General features: G+C 36.1%; 1 pseudogene across 1 annotated transcript; it reads right to left on the reverse strand.

The window, feature by feature from the left end:
- Positions 1-760: 760 nt before the first annotated feature.
- LOC143624222 (cellulose synthase A catalytic subunit 7 [UDP-forming]-like) lies at positions 761-5096 on the reverse strand (annotated as a pseudogene). The gene is made up of 12 exons (XR_013152063.1): positions 5004-5096; positions 4650-4845; positions 4326-4571; positions 4119-4239; positions 3774-4036; positions 3323-3668; positions 2969-3232; positions 2678-2890; positions 2399-2597; positions 2118-2314; positions 1674-2025; positions 761-1359 (listed from the first exon to the last, which is right to left on the reverse strand). The product of XR_013152063.1 is annotated as a cellulose synthase A catalytic subunit 7 [UDP-forming]-like (transcript).
- Positions 5097-6373: the final 1277 nt, after the last annotated feature.

Here is a 6373-nt window from a genome sequence, read left to right on the forward strand (position 1 = left end):
GATGTTTCAGCCAGTTTTGAATCAGATCGGGTTAAAGGACTCTAGGTATTTATTTGACTTGAGCTTCTTTTAAAACTAATCAAATTCGAATTAGGAAAACCTAGTTAATAATTAATTCAAACAAACCAAATTAAAAGAAAAGATGCATATAAATTTATAACCCAACCATTAAATTAAAAAATTATATATATTTGAATTCTTATCATCATCAGTATATCCCATCAATAGCAAAGCTATAGTAGGTCTTAGGAGGGTAAGATGTAGGTAACCATACCTTTACCCCATAGGGATAGAGAGGTTGCTTCCGGTGAGACCCCCCGACTCGATAGTAGTTTTGCATCAAGCCTTGGACATAAGACACATAACACTCAACCATCGGGACACCGACCGATTGGTGCATGTAACCTTGTCTTTCGGCTATCAACGCCACCACATGATGCCTGATTAACCTTCCGCCACTTTTAATGTTATTTTCACGAGATTAGTAAAATAACGTCAAAATTAGTGCAATTTTCACGAGATTAGTAAAATAACGTTAAAGTTAGTTCAATAAAATAACGTTATTTTCATATATTGAATTCTGATTGTATAAAAAAAATTCCTCATACCGTTAAATAGCCTTAGTGCATAAAACTGTTTTAATCATTGATCGTATTTATGATGTAGGTATAATAGCCTCAATACATAAAACTAAGTACAATTCATCATCTGAACAAAACTTTTTAACTCTATAAATTCAGTAAAAAAAATCGAGAACAAGGAAATAGACTAATGATTTCAGCAATTGAGTCCACATTGCTTAACATCAGGTCCTTTAGTTTTCAACACAAACGGATCGATCCAAACCCAAAGCAACGAAAAAATCGAAGCAAGAAGTATAGACCATATAACCACAATAGTCGGCGTCCTGTTTTGCTTTCCCATTAAACCTTTAAGGAACGGGTAAAGATGAACGATCACCCAAAACGCAAAAAACAGCTTCCCAAATAACGGCCCCCATGATTGGTAACCATTGTTTATAGCGTCTGAAACTCCGGCCACAACACCGACCATGTTGATGATTAGAATAGTGGTTGGAGGGATGAGTAATGTGGTCCATTTGAACGCGTATAACTCCCCAAAATCCTCGTCATCTGATGCTTTTGATGTGACTGTAAAGTTGGTGTCTATTCCTGCTAGTACTTTTAGTAGACCTTGTATGACCGCAAACAGATGAGCCGATACACCACCTATGACCCAAAACTGTTCGTTTCTCCACCATTCTTCGATGCTGACTCCACTCCATCTTAGTTCAAGAATGCCGGTTGTGAAAATCGAGAGGAAAAGTGAAATGAAGAAGAGACTTGCCATGGTGCTTATCTATATCAAATTTCAATCAAAATTAAGTTATTAATGATTGCAAAAGTAAGTTAAAAATAGGAGTTAGTTATAAAAATAGTGGTAGACCCCATATATATTACAAAGTTACTAAAACATAAGGAATACTTATGTGATTAGTTAAAGGGTAAAACTGTTATTTTTTAAAATTCAACAAAAAAATTTTTTTAACAAAAGCTACTTTTCAAAGTTGAATCCTACACATGTAATTCTTATCAAACCACATGACCATTTGTGTAAGTAAATCTAGATTAATTTATAATGTAGCCTATTATTTTCTACTCTCTTTAACATACCTCTGGCATGATAAACTTCCCGGTGAGCAAGCAAATTGCGGGGAGGGTACAATAAGCAAGAAGTGAGGGCAGTGAAGGGATAAACCGTTGTGTTTACGTAAGCAAACCTCTCGAGCCACTTGAGATTACCTCCTTTGTAACCATACAAAAGAGGGCTGTGTCGACTGAAGAAGATCTCAACTGAACCGAGAGCCCAACGCAGAACTTGGTTAAGACGGTCAGATAGATTAATAGGAGCTGATCCTTTAAATGCAGCTCTTTTTGGCATACAATACATAGACCTCCAACCACGACAATGCATCTTGAAACCCGTTAGAATATCCTCTGTGATTGACCCGTAAATCCAGCCCAACTGCATAAGTAAAGATACTTCAAAAGTTACAAGTTATGCACATTTTGTGATACTCGCGATTCACATGTTAAAATAAATGATTTTGTTTTTACCTCCAAACCCCATTCGGTTTTGTCTTCATACCCGCAACTGATCACATGAATGGCTTCTTTAAGAAGCGACGCCGGGCTCGAGGATGGTGGGACCCCACCATCAACCATTAAAGTTGAAGTAACAAAGATAGCTGATTGTCCAAACTTACTTTCAAAGTTCATTTGAGACTTCATTAGTTCTTTATCATCATCATATCCTAAGTAGGAAAAAACACATATAAGTTACGAAAGATTGGTAAACCAATTTTGTTAGGAGTTGAAGGGCAAAAACGTCAATATACCTTGCCCACCCGCTTCATGTTTTCCGTACTTTGGATTCTTCCTACGATGTCCAAAACAAGGGCAGCAGTCACAACTTACCATTTTAGGCCTTTTCGGTCCCTTTGGTGGGTCATAACCGTATAATGCTTGTCTTCTGAAAACACATCCTGTCCCTACATATACCGGGCCTTGAATTCCATCTAGTCCTTTCATGTTAATCTGTTATATCGAATACAACATTAATCGAACAACACGTTTTTCATATTATATAATAATGTTTGTATGTTTCAGGCGCTTACATCAAAGAAAACTGTGTTCCGGTTGGCATATCGATCGTGTTTATCTATCCCATCAAACCTTTTTGGAAATTGAACATAACAAACCTTTCTTCCTATCTGTGGATCCATCAAGAAACACATTGCCTCTCGTGCAGCCTTTCTGTTGTTCAGGTAATGATCACAATCCAAGTTCAACATAAACGGAGCGTTTGTTAGAACTTCTGAGACCCGGACCTGTAAATCCAAAAAGTTACAGTTTTGTGATGTTTTCTACCTGTTATGACATTATCTATAAAATGTAGTGTTGCTTACAAGTGCATTCATAGCACCGGCTTTTTTGTGGTGTTGAAAACCAGGCCTCTTTTCACGGGAAACATATACAAGACGAGGAAGCTTGTTTCCTTCGACATCGGTCCCACCATTTTGACCAAGAAAGACCTGAATCATTCCCGGGTGATCTTTCGTGTTATTCCCGGGCCATGGTGTCCCATCTTGCATGATCCATCCTTCTGCGGGTGCTTTCATAGCTTTTGCTACAAGCCCATTGATTCTGACCTTGAATTCTTCATATTCTCTCTGCAACTCATCAATAATAAAATATTAAAACCTGGAAAAAATCATCATATTCACAAGGTTACAAACATTATGGAAATTATGTTAGCATACCTTCATAGCTCGACGTTCCTTGACAAATGTGGGTTGAACTTTATCTTTTAGATAGTCGATTTTTTCTGAGAAGTACATCTCGGGTGCTCGTGGCTCTATGCTAAATTTCTTACAAAATGGAACCCATTTTCGTGCAAATTCTGCGGTTTCTGATAGTGATTCAAAGGTAAGCATTGAAGCTCCATCATCCGATATGTAACATGATATTTTATCAACCGGGTAGTCCATAGCTAGGATTGATAATACCGTGTTAGCTGTAACAAGGGGTGGTTCCTTTAATGGATCCACTGTACTCACAAATACATCTACCGGGCTCAACATATTCGGTTCACCTTCCCTCTCATACCTGCACCACCACAAAATAAAAGCATCCCATTTATAATTAAAATAGTTGAAATCGTGACCTCTAGTTATAAGTTTGATTGGGATTACAGTTATTATTTTGAAGTACCTTAGAGAAAGGCGATCAAGATTCTCGCGGTCAATTGGGAACCATTTGGGAAACTGATCAAGGATCCATGAGAAAGCAAACCAGATCTCACAGATAACAGAAGTCAACCATAGCCCGAATGCATCATGCACCGGGTTCAATATTCTATACCGAAGAAAGATAGCTAAGATGAAAAGGCGAGCAACATCACCATCCGGTAAGGGTTGATCTTGCTAGATGCAATTGGTACTTTCCTTGAAAGTGGTTGTCTTGCTTCATCTAACCTGCATCATTAACATGTTATTATATTCAATAAATTATCTTATACTTGATTGCATTTTTGTAACATGTTTAAGATATACATACATTGCCATATCCGGATCAATCGAATCATCAAATTCAGCCGCGAGATTCCCTTGCTGCATTTTCCAATCTTCCATTCTTTCTTTCCATCCTCCGTCTTTCTTTTCATCCCATCTTCCACTTCCTGTAAAAACATTTATTAGTTCATAATGCATTTTATATAACTGTATAAAGATCTATCAAATCTAAGTGATTATGTAAGATGTATACCAAACTCGGGTGACCCATATGGATGCACACGTTTATGAAGTGATGATAACATCGGCTCTCCATGATGATCATCATGTGGATATTGGGCATTACTGTCATCATCGTGTCCTCGACCATAACTCATCTTCCCATGAAGCATTGATTCTGCAATGTGGCTGTTGTTATTTTGTTCCTCATCAATGTTGAACTCATGTTCAATGTCATCCACATCTTCCTCATCATCATCTCCTTCAACCCTAGGACTGCCTGTTAAATGTTTCCTCTTCATCATCTCACAAAAGACATATTATATATATAGGTCAAACTTAATTACTGCTTACATACCTTTGAGACGTTTGTAGCTGGTTTTGCATTGTGGGCAATTTTGGCTTCCTTCTCTTCGTTCATACTCGTAGCACGGTCGACAGACTGGAAAACCGCACTCGTTACATGCTACAAACAAATCTCCGTCCACTGTGAGGCCAATCTCATCACCACATATTTCACAAACTTGACATGTCATATCCTTTAAAGGCTTCGGCTGTCCAAACATCAAATATATGCCAGTTCATATTTATTTTAACCGTGAAAACCTGTTATCAGAAAACTCGTATCCTATTCAAGGGAGTTAGAGGCAAAAATCCAGTGGAAGCTGGATTCAAACCTGAGACCTCCGTTACATACAAACAAATGTTGTACCTCTTCATGGCCGTGAATGACAACGAGTTCATTGCGGTTGTGAGAACCGGCAACTAGACCGGCACTGGCTTGCATGGTGGAAAAGACAGAGTGGAGGATATGGATATGGATGGCGGAGAGTGGTGAGATTAAGGGTTGTTTTTAATAGAAGAGGTGTGGATGTAGCTTTCATAATGGAAATGAGATAGTGATGGTATGTTGGTTGCAGGGTCTCCATTGCGTTGAAGTTAAGTTATGTTTCTTCTTCAGTTTGCTTCAACTACCTTGTTATGCATGCATTCTTTATTTCTTTTATGCCAACAACCTTTTGATTCATAACAAACTTTTCTTGGATCTGTCTTTTATCTAAATGATTTTATAAATACGATAATTTTATTTTTATTATGTTTTTGTTAATTAGAGTCGGCTGTAATTATTGACATAAGTTTATAGTTGTGTTTAGTTACATTGTTAAATTTATTCTTTTGATCATTTTTATAAATACTTCCTAAGAGCATTCTCATCCAACCCATTATAATATGTGAGTGGTGTTTTTATAATTTAGAGAGTGATTTAGAGTGTTGTGAGTGAAAAGTTTTTATATTTTAGAAAAAATAGTGATTTTTCTGTATATTTGTAAAGTTACTGTTCATCCCCTATAATTTTTTAATATATTTTGAAAGTGGTTGTGAGTGAAGGAAAGAGAAAATGTAATAATAAAATCTATAAAAAGTATTATTTAATTGAAATTGAGAGAGAAAATAAAGTGAGTTTTAGTGTAATTTTTGGTTTGGAGATAGTGGGTGGGATGAGAATGCTCTAACATACGTGTAATTTAAGAAAGAAGACTAAAAAAGCACACAAATTTTGGTATTGTATGTTTGCTTTTATTTTTTTTATCAATTATAATTTTATTTTATCAAAATAAATAATAGCTTTATTTTTATTTGACCCTTTCTTTAATTAGACCAAATGAAACCCTCCAAGAGGCTCAAAAAAGGTTCAAATAGTGACTCACCTTTGATAAGATATGTAACGTAGTTTTATATGAACGCTCTAGATCCGAAACACAATTAGTGGTCATCAGTGTAGTGTTCTTTGATCAACTCGTGATCACTTACCATTAGTAACATTGTATTCTCGGGTTTAAAATATAAGAAAAAGAAATGATAAGATCACTCACCATTAGTAACACTGTATTCTCGGGTTTAAAATACAAGGAAAAGAAATGATAAGATCACTCACCATTAGTAACACTGTATTCTCGGGTTTAAAATACAAGGAAAAGAAATGATAAGATTGGATAGAGGAAGAAAATAAAAGAAATTGTATACTTAAAAGACATTCTCAAGTTAAAATAAAAGAAAAGAAATGGTTAATTACATTCTTGA

Source organism: Bidens hawaiensis, unplaced genomic scaffold (genome assembly GCF_021521415.1).
Source record: "Bidens hawaiensis isolate Kalapana, Puna unplaced genomic scaffold, B.hawaiensis_p1.1 tig00003698_1, whole genome shotgun sequence".
Classification (NCBI taxonomy): domain Eukaryota; kingdom Viridiplantae; phylum Streptophyta; class Magnoliopsida; order Asterales; family Asteraceae; genus Bidens; species Bidens hawaiensis.